Consider the following 11,030-nt stretch of genomic DNA (forward strand, 5'->3'; position numbering starts at 1 on the left):
TGGGTCGATTCGGTTCAAACTTCGCACAGTTGACCTATACATCACACGTTAAAGAAGCCTATTGAAAATGGGTCAAATGCAATGACCCCCTATGGTTGAGGTCACACTGAGGTGCTCTGTCGCTTTTTTAGATCCGCTGTAGGGGTTTATTATTCTACAGTATGGTATGACGTGTTTGTTAATTGTTAAACAGTTTAACGTGTTAATTGCTGTGGATGAATGTTAACGTTGCGGAAATTGGCAGATGGCAGTATCAGTATCACCCCAATAAAAATCGTTAAAGTGGAAAAGTTTTACCAATCTCAAGCACAATGAATGTTAGCTATTATAAAATGCTTATAGAAACTAAACAGTGCAGCGAATATTCCAGGACTTTCAAGAAGGAGAGGTGATTGTTAGATAAACAAATTGAATTGTGTTTCAGTTCAGTTCCAATTTCAACGCTGAAGTAATAAATAGTTCGCGCTGTTATAAATTTTGTATATGAGTGATAAATAGTTTTTTAACTGTTATAAATCAATTCAGTTCATAATTAAATTTATTGGTAATTTATTGTAAATAAATAAAGCACGTCTTTTTGCAAATTCCCTTGCTTCCGTCCTTCCGGTAGTTCGTCTCCTTTCCATATCTTGTTTATTAGTTTCATCAGCTTTTCTTTGATACTACTTGTAGCGAAAATCCATACCTAACTTCGTATTTTGTTCCTCCCTGTCGCTTTCCCTTTATTTAGTGTCTTTAATTGCTGCTTAATCTCTTCTCTTGATATTTCGTCTCCTTCCACTTCCTCTCTTACATCTTTCTCTGCCACACGCTGATTTCTTTAAAGTAGCTTCATAAAGTGCTGCTTCTCTTCTATTTGTATTTCTCTGTCACTTATTAAGTATGTTTATCATCTTCTCTCTTCTTCACATTCTTTCGCCATTAACTACACGCAATAGGGAATTGTCGCATTTATAACGACGACCATCACTGCCATCTGATTGGCGCACATGACTAGATCGCCGACTTTGAACGCGACGTCGCTTCGCGGGTTCGAACTTCTGACGCGCGCGAATTTGTTATACATACAATAACGGTCAAAAAAAGACGCTCTCACTGGCACCACGTACGAAGGGGTTGTCGATCAGGCAAACCAACGAAAGTAATTAAAAAAACTCATACCTACGCAATACAGGTGCATTAATAATAAAACTTTTTGAATTTTCAAAATTTTAACCCTCTTCGACCACCCACCACGCCGCGCTATCCCTGAAATTGCTGCCAGACGCTCGGATATGTTATTGTTATTACCATGTACATAACTATCTTATATCCAAATTTCAACACTAATAAAATGTGACACTATAGCTCTTAAACTATATACTCGTACAAACATCCAAGTGGGTGGCATGTTGTCAATCCTTGGACAACCTTTTGATTATATTTAATTATCTATATTACTAGAGCTGTACTACTGTAGATCTGAATATTTTACCTATACGTGGTATAAACAGGTATAAACTGAGAACAACGTACTGCTCGAGTCAGTTACTCAAGTAACAATTAGAATCTATGTCGTCTTAAATTTTTGTTTATCGAGCAGTTATCGCTTTTGTGAACCATTTTTTAAGCTCTTCAGGTATCGATTAAAGGATGCTTTTTTTTACCATCAAAGAGCCAGTATTACATCTGTAGTTACAACGAACCCAATGTCGTCTAAATCGAAATTCAAGTGGAATTAAATAAGTGAAGTGTCGAAGTATCATCATTTGGTGCTTGTGTTTGTGCGTCATTTAATGAAAATCGCAGTTACGCCCGCGTATTTTGGGTTATTAACACTTTAAGGTAATTAAAATTTCTTTAATTAATCATTTCAATTCGATCGCTTCTTGCGTGGTATGTTTACTTTGGCCCTGAGCGCCTATTTTTATTTGAGGATTGATCTTGTGTCATAAATTTGTTGCATCTGGATATAAACAATTGCGCCCGAATTACGACCTAGATAAGAGACCGCATACTAAATTTTTCTTGGAGACTTCACCGATGCAAAGTTTTGAGGAATTTCTGGTCGGGTGTTGGTGTTCCACCGGTATCCATTTTCACCACCAGGGTGGTGATATACTGGTCGGTTAAGATCGGCCACTTTCTTTCTTAACCACCGATTGTGGAACGCGTACAACACAGCCTTGATGTTTTGCGTGACATTTACATTTTTTTTTACCTCTGCGTGGGTTACTCAAATTTCTCATTTTAAAGAAGTAATTTAAATAATAAACCTGGATAGACGTATACCTACTAATCACAATAGAATATATAAGAATGAGAGCAGACGCTGGTTATAAATTATAAATAAGGAATAGAATAAAAACAGAAGCGTAGCTAAAATGTATAAAATATAGGGATGGTTCATCGTAAACCTTCACCTATATAGTAAGACGTAAGAAAACAGTCACATTGCCATAAGACTGGGTTGTCGAAAACATCTGCCGAATTTAATATAAAATAGAATCGATGCCCTAACCTTAATTTGCCCTTAAACTCGTCAGGAGGACGTGCACAAAATTAAGTCATTTAATAGACTCGCATAATATCATAAGATCTAATAAGGGTGGGAATTTGCGGCGAAAAAGGGGCAAGATATGATTTAGTAATAAACTTTTATGAAATCAGCTAAAAACTTCTCAGCTAGTTGTGTAACCAGATAATGCATACAATTATTCAGAAAACAGCTCATTAAGCTCTAAGTTGAAGTTAGCGTAGCTGTTGTAGCAGACGTAGCGACAACTCCGGGCATATTTGTGGCTTTATAGCGGGTTTGATGGCAGCAGGCGGCCGGTGACGCGCCGTGACACGCTCATTTGCATTGAAATGTCCCCCAATTCATGCAGTATGCTCCCCTGTATCCTGCGGCCTACTGAAAACTTATGTTCATGCTAGAAATCTTGCTTTTGCCATGTTCCCGTCTTCAAAATTACCGCATAAAAGTAAGACTCAAACCTTGTTCCTACCTAACCCGGATTTATTTTTAATTTTTAATCAAAATTCTCTTTTTTGTTTACGCGTTTTCACTTCCTTCAAGTTCGTTATTTTAAAGTTCTTAACTATGAAACTAATTATCAGTTTCTTGTTGTTTTCGTGGGGATAATTCCCTTTTGTAATTAGCATAATTTAGACGACAAAAATCCTTTTGTTCCCATTTTAACGGAAATTAGGTTTTTTCAATATTGAATGAAAATTATAGTCTGCAACCAGCATGAAATGATAACGGTCATCTAAATAATGAAGTTGTTCTGGTAGTAGTTTCCAGTGAGATTTAATTTAATTTAATTTAATTTACTACCCCTCTCTTGTTCTGGGCTCTCAACAGGCTTGTGCCCAATTACAGAGTGACCCGCAAAATGCTATTTAGATTTATTTTTATTTAGAGGTGCCTCTGCAGAAGGTCTTAAGATGGTCTATACTACTCCGGTATTTACCTTACGAATTAGGAAAACTGCAGGAAAACCTAATTCGGAGTAGCCGGCAGAATGTTCGAAACTGGTCTAAGGGTGATGGTTTTGCGCCAGCATCATTATAAATGTTTGTCTCTGTGACATATTAGCGACATATACAGGTCAAGGGAGGATTTTTAAAAAGGCCTTGGACCTGAATTTAATGTTAAAGAAAAAAAATGCCCATGAACCTAGCAGAGCAAGGTCAGCAGAACACAATCAAACATATTGCATAATTAGGTACTAATTAAGTGCCCTATTCCCGAATTAAACGCTCGTTTTTTTTTAATTAATACATTTTCTAGGTTCATATGAGCTCAGCAGAACACTACCTCAAAAAACCAAGAAAATGAAAAGAGAACTAACTATAATTAGGTGGTAATTAGGCGCTAATTAAATATCCTATCCCCTAGCTTCTCCCCGAATTAAATGCTGCTTTTTTTTTAATCATTACATGTTCTGCCATGTTCATATGAACTCAGCAGAACACTACCTTTAAAACCCAAGAAAATGAAAAGTTAACTAACTATAATTACCTGCTACTTAGATGCTAATTAAGTACCCTACTCCCGAATTAAATGCTCCTTTTTTTTTAATTATTACATGTTCTGCCAGGTGCATATGAACTCATCAGAGCACTACCTCGAAAAACCAAGAAAATGAAAAGTGAACTAACTATAATTAGGGGCTAATTAAGTTCCCGAATTAAATGCTCCCTTTTTTTTAAATTATTGCATGTTCTGCCAGGTTCATATGAATTCAGCAGAACACTACCATTGAATTTACTACCTTAAAAACCGAAGAAAATGAAAAGTGAACTAACTAATAATTAGGTTTTATCTTAATTATCAAGTATCACATAGCATCCTACGTCCCGTGCCCGTGCTACGCTTGCACTTTTCATAACTCAACGCACAATATAGCAATTTGTTTTCGAAGTACGCCTTTGTAAAATTTGTACGAACAATTTGCGTTTAAAGTAATAAATTAGCACCTTTTAATACACCAAATCACGAACACTTAAAGACGTATTTGTTTTTGTAATTACAGTGCCTGTCTCCTTAAATCATGTAAATAGTGGAAGTAAAAATAAAAAAGGAAGAGCGCAGAATTTGAAAACAGGCCACCTAATTAGCACCTAATTATTAGTTAGTTCACTTTTCCATTTTCTTGGGTTTTTAAGGTAGTGCTCTGCTGAGTTCATATGAACCTGGCAGAACATGTAATAATTAAAAAAAAGGAGCATTTAATTCGGGAATAGGTACCTAGTTAGCACCTACATTATAGCACCTAATTATGCAATATGTTTTATTGTGTTCTGCTGACCTTGTTCTGCTAGGTTCATGGATATCTAAATTCATAATAAATAATAAATTTCTTCCATGGGGATCGTAGTTGGAAGCATCCCCATTACACAGGTTGCGTTGCCACGTTGTATGGCAATACATTTGTCGTAAGTAAGTAGTTGAGGAAAGGATGCAAATATGGGCTGCCCATTTTAGTTTTGTTTGTAAAAGAAAAAATAAAAATTCTATTTTAATTCCAAAGGTACCTAAGGATAACTATATCCTAAATATGGGCTGCCCCGAAAAATGAGTGATAAATTTGTGAAAAAAGAGATTAATGGGTCGTCATAAATATATTTTAATATTTAAAATACAAACAATATATCAAATAACTCAAAAGTAGTGCTTTATGTGTGTGATTTTTGCAAGTTTTTAATTATTTTTAATTAGGAAAAATCACACACATAAAGCACTACTTTTGAGTTATTTAAATAATTGTTTGTATTTTAAATATTAAAATATATTTATCACCCATTAATCTCTTTTTTCACAAATTTATCACTCATTTTTCGGGGTAGCCCAGATTTAGAATATAGTTATCCTTCTTTTCGACCCCAGCGCATTCTTTATGTGCCCACAAATTGCACATGAAAAACGACCCAGATCTCACCATGGTTATTGTCTGCAAAAGGTGCTTCTGCAATCTGCTTCATGAAATTAGCATCCATCTCCAAAATATAACGTACCTACTAACTCGTCCTGTAGATCATTGCCTAAGACAGCTTTACGCCCTAGCTTTAATTGGTCAGCTTCAATTGGATGTAGTTCAAGTTTTCTGGCAGAACGTTGCAACCTTATTGTACCATGGTTGCAACGTAGAACGTGGAACCCGTACCCATCTCGTGCCGCCTGACAGCTATTATCGTACGTTGCATATCTTTCATGACATCCTGAAGTAATTCAAGCATCTTTTACATATATCTTAATATGGGCCACTATTCCATAATGAAAACAGAGGCATAGCCATATTGTAAACATGCTGGCTCTACACAACAAACGAGGTTATTTTTAAAAGTTGTCAATTTGAAGAAAACTAATTAGCATACATGAAAGGCTGATTGTAGGGCTTCAACATGACGCAGACATTTTTTTGAACTTTTTGTTTATTTTCAAATACAGGAATTTATAAACTTACCCGAAAAAGTGTTGACACTCACAATAACCGGCAAGCATTTATTATAATCTGTGAAACGTCAACCACTGTGGTGCCATCGCTATGGTGACAAATTAACTTTACCAATTACCGTTTGCAATAAGTCAGATGTAGAGATTTGCAGCGAATAGCTGAGATACTTACCTAGCCCATATTACAAGACCAGCCCATATTTGCATCTTTTCCTCTAGCTCGAGGTTCCCCAGTAATATTGGTTATTCGTTTTGCTAGGCATTCCACTAAATTACGGGCTTCCCCGCACCAAGGTCCAAATGTCTCTAATGCAAAAGGTATACAAAGGCCCGGTTGTACAATGTCAAATTAGTTTAACTGACAGATTTCAGACACATAATTGGTCAACTTGTGAAATATTATCCAATCAAATCCTTTAACCCACAATTTAACTATAAACTGAAGTTTAAACGGACATTGTACAACTGAGCTTTAGCATAAGTGAATTAGTAATTTCACTCAAGTACTAAAGTAAGAAGTATGTAAATAAACACCACATCATATTAACAGGTTAAATACTAACTCCCGGAGGGAGGGAGGTTAAAACAAGGCAGTTTGGCGTAACGGTAACGGACTCGGACTCTAACCTCACAGGTGGTGAGTTCGAATCCCACAACTTGCCAGTTTTGAGTGGTACAGAACTGACACCATGCTTGAGAGGGCATGTAAAGCTGGCGGTACCGGCAGTCATAAATCACGACTGTCGTTAGGTCACACAGACGGCTGTTGATGCGACCTGAAAACGTCTGTACCCATACAATCGATACTATACTTATCATAAGTATAGTATCGATTGTACCTATAAGTAACTTATGCTAATTTATAATTACCATATAGATAAATTACGAGTTGGTACAGTTTACACTAGGTTCCTTTGTCGCATTTTAATAAGTTGATATCTGACAGACAGCGATGTTCCCTATTTATTAATTACCGAAGCTACGTTTCATTGATGTACAGAGAACTTTGTAGTGCTTATACCCTTAGCCGCAATAAAAAAGTTACGAGAATATTTCAATTTAAGTGAAATGGTGACAATAACAATAAAACTGAATCTGACAAGAATGCTAACAGTTACATATGAAGCCAAACATTAAAATTTACAACCCCTATACTAGTTGTTAAAGTCCTAAAATTATCTAGTAATAAATTTCAGTTATTTCTATGGAACGTGACAAATGACTACAATGATGTTTCGGCTATCAGTACAAATAAAGACCTGAATTTTTCCATAAACAAATAATCGTGTCTGATACAGATGTACTTATCTTAATTCACTTATGTTTACCATAGATTAAAAAAAACAATTAATCTATGTGTTTACAGAGAAGTTATCTTTCGTTTTCATTTTAAGGGTATAGTTTTACATTTTGATATAAGACAAATTTGATTTAAATTAGAGAGTCGTGTTTACGAAATAAAGTAAATAAACCTGGATAATCGTCACCGTACAGTTACTGACAGAAGTAAGGGTAGCAAGGCAAACAACAGCTATGTCAGTCACGCAAGTAACAATGTAATAATGCATTTTTCTCATTAAGTGCCTTTTTTAGAATAAAAACATTTTCCAAAACTCGCATAGCCCCTCAACATTTCTACACTTACAGTCAACAATTACATTTCAAGATGCCTAAGCAATTATTATATTAATAGAAAAATTTCCAGTAACAGTACTTCATACATAAGGATCATCATAAGCATATAGTATACAAACTGTATCGCTCGTAAATACAAAATTAAACGTAATAGTTTGTTATTTTTGTAGGTTCTGCGTGCAATCCTGCATAACCCCTATTTATTCCCGTTTGTATTCTTTTGTATTTCCATCTAGGATTTTCCTTCTAGTTAAGAGTTATCTAGACTTCGTTGTCCGTCCCTAATTTCTTCGCGGACGTCCCTGAAAATTGATCTTAAGTTTTTATTTGCAATTTTGCTCAATGTATGTTTTTGTGTTGCGCCACAGATGGCGAATGTTTTTATTTTCTAATGTTGATTTTTCGGTTAGGTTGATCTGGATTCTAAAACTAGAGCCAGAATTTCATATACTAAATGTTCTCCATTTTCAATGTCGTTTCCACAATCGCAATGTTGTGTTCAACTTTTCCCAATTTCAAAATAATTGCTTTTGGAGAACCCATGATTTATAATAATTTGTAGTGTGCTTCTGTTTGGTTGCTCAAATTTCCTATTTAGTCTATCTTTAATGTATGAGATCTTTCTTTTCCTTTATCTGCATCTTCCCATTCCCTTCGCCAAATATCTAAAAAATATAGTTAAATTCGTTTTTTAGTTCTTTTCTTGTAATTTTGTCATCTTCTTCAATCCGATTGTCAATTTTGATAGCTGTTGCTGGATCTCCATAATCTGTTTTTTTCTTTTCATTTTCATAATTACTTACTGTCCTTATTTTAGTGATAGAGTTTGTAGCTGTTGTACCTATATTATGTGTTATACATTCTTTTTAAAATGCCCTTTTGGGTATTTCATTTTTTTACATTTCTCATTTTTATTTTCCTATTCAGCGAATTCGTACAATAATACAGGTTCATTTTGTACCTTTATAAACTCCACTCTTTTTTGCACGCTCATATAAATGTTTTGAATAGTTTTTGTAATTTCCAAAAATATTTTCAATGTGTAGATTTTTAACATTTTTAACACTTTTTTTGAAGTTCTTTAATTTTTCTAGAATTGTAAGATTTATTGTTATTGACGGCCACCAAATATTGTCAAATACCCTTTTAATATTAATGGATATTGCTATACAATATTTTTGGTAGGATTATAAACATACCGTTGATTCTCCCTTGCTGAACCAAATTGTTCATTATATATTTGTTTTTTTTTTCTACTATATAACTTAGTCTATCGTTATTTAATTTGTCGAAATTTTTCCAAGATTATAAAGTAACATCTCCTTCATCGCCTAGTCTATTTTTATTATTATTACTGCGTTACATTTCCATTTTTTGAAAAATATCCAATTTGTGGATTTGATTTGAAAATTACTTTTACTTTTTGTAGGACTGGATATACATTTTTATACCATTGTTAGTTTTGTCTATATCTAGATCTTTGACATCAGAACCTAGTGTAACCCAATGACACTTACATAACGCGACATAGTGATTGCTATAATGCCATAGAATAGAAGATAATGGATTACTTACATCTACTATAAGCTTTGATCTATTGCGTTTTAGTATTCTCGTTATTAATGCCTCATTTTTAATTTGTATTTTTAATATCTGCTATGTGTCGCTTTTTGTGATGTTCTTGTAGACGAAGATTAGAAAAACTAAACAGTCACCAAATAGTAAACCCGTACTCGGGGATGGCGTTCACATGTCACCGACCCCACATCATGTAGCTCCATCACTAAAGTTCTTAATTACACGGCCCCGGTATGTACATTTACACTCTTTGTCTTCCTACAAGCGTTTTTCTACGGGTCCGCATTTGCTGCCATCCAGCCAGCCGGTCTGCCAAAGATTAAACTCTACAAATAAATTTGCAAACGTGCGCTAAAAAGCCACGCAAATGATATTTTCCATTGCTTATCCATATGAACGACGCGACGGTGCAAAAGGAAAATTATCTGTGATTAGATAACTAACACCATTACAATGCTAACACCTCAAGTGTTTACTGGATGACACAGGAAGTTGATACTCGATACCTTTTTAGACAAGATTGTAGATATTTGATAGATCTATCTCAAATTATTCTATCTTGATACTTGTTTATATTGTTAACTGTTATGTTTCCAGCATTGAACTGTGATTGGTGGATATTATATGAAACGTGTCCTAAAACTTCACATTGATAAAATTACAGCCGTCTAATGTACTATAAAACGGTGGGCATTTACGAGTAACAAGTAAGTAAAGCAATAGCAATACTGAAACTTAAAAAAAACTTAAAAATGAAGTTCCTTCTTTATACTCTTGTGCTCGTATTGGTGGCCATTCAGGTAGTCTACTGCGATGATTGCATTTGCCTTGTTCCAAAAGGCCCATGCCCGTATGGTTCAAAGGCGAGGTAAGTATTTTTTTAATTGTTACCCACAACATTTGCATGAAGTTAGAAAATCAGATACATAATTAGCCACATTAGCCACATTAGATAATGTTTAACAAATTTTGTTTTCTGTTATAGCGGAGCATGTAGCAACAATCGCAAGGGAGGAGTATCGTGCTGCCCGGCCGGTGCCCCCGACCAATAATAATGCACATCACCTGCCTTCCTTCTTTAGAAGATTACAATATGATGGGGTAAATAAATTGTAACCCCAGACAAATAAAGTGTATTAAATAAAGAAGTTTACTGCAAACTCGATAGTTTAATGGTCTTACAAGAATCGGTATAAGGTTACCAGATCCTCTTCAGCCCGGAATAAAAATACGTAGCACTTTATGACGTCTCTTGCCATGGCAAGAAGTGAAACATGCTCATTTTTGCCTACAAATTAGTTCAAAAGCACCAACTAAATCTGGATTGCCTGACCACTGTTTATAACCCTTACACCTCAGTACCCTACACATAACAGTCATGGAGTAGGCATATGCGAACATTAGTGTTCCACTTTTGCAAAATGTCACTATGGGGAGGCGGCGATTTCGAGGGATCCATAGGGGTGTAGATCCGGCCCTGGTTAGAGTTAATCAATGCCTAAAAATGTTAAAATGGTAAACACAAATAATAAGAATCAAAGGTACCCGACATTCTATCATCGTTTGTGACATAAAAGAGCATAAGTCAATAATTATGCCCCAGTTCCGAAAACGAAAAAAAATACAGGGTGGTCTATTTAAAATAAGAAAGTTGCTATCCATATCCGGTAAAATCGGAAGTGAAACGCTTCTCTGTCCCTGCCAAACGCCTGAACCTATTCGGTTGAAACTTTGCAGAGTAGAGTAGACTTCTATGCCACATGTAACAAGTCTATTGAAAATGGGTCAAATCCAATGACTCCGTGGGGTCACACCGAGGTGCTCTGCCGCTTTTTTAGACGCTCTTTATGGGTTTATTTTAATATGGATGTCCCAT

General features: G+C 35.2%; 1 long non-coding RNA gene across 1 annotated transcript; it reads left to right on the forward strand.

The window, feature by feature from the left end:
• The first annotated feature begins 9,790 nt into the window (after positions 1 to 9,790).
• LOC116170294 lies at positions 9,791 to 10,314 on the forward strand. Its single transcript, XR_004145207.1, has 2 exons — positions 9,791 to 10,022; positions 10,140 to 10,314. It is a non-coding gene; the product is annotated as an uncharacterized LOC116170294 (long non-coding RNA).
• The last annotated feature ends 716 nt before the right edge of the window (positions 10,315 to 11,030 follow it).

This window comes from Photinus pyralis, unplaced genomic scaffold (genome assembly GCF_008802855.1).
Source record: "Photinus pyralis isolate 1611_PpyrPB1 unplaced genomic scaffold, Ppyr1.3 Ppyr1.4_LG5, whole genome shotgun sequence".
Lineage (NCBI taxonomy): Eukaryota > Metazoa > Arthropoda > Insecta > Coleoptera > Lampyridae > Photinus > Photinus pyralis.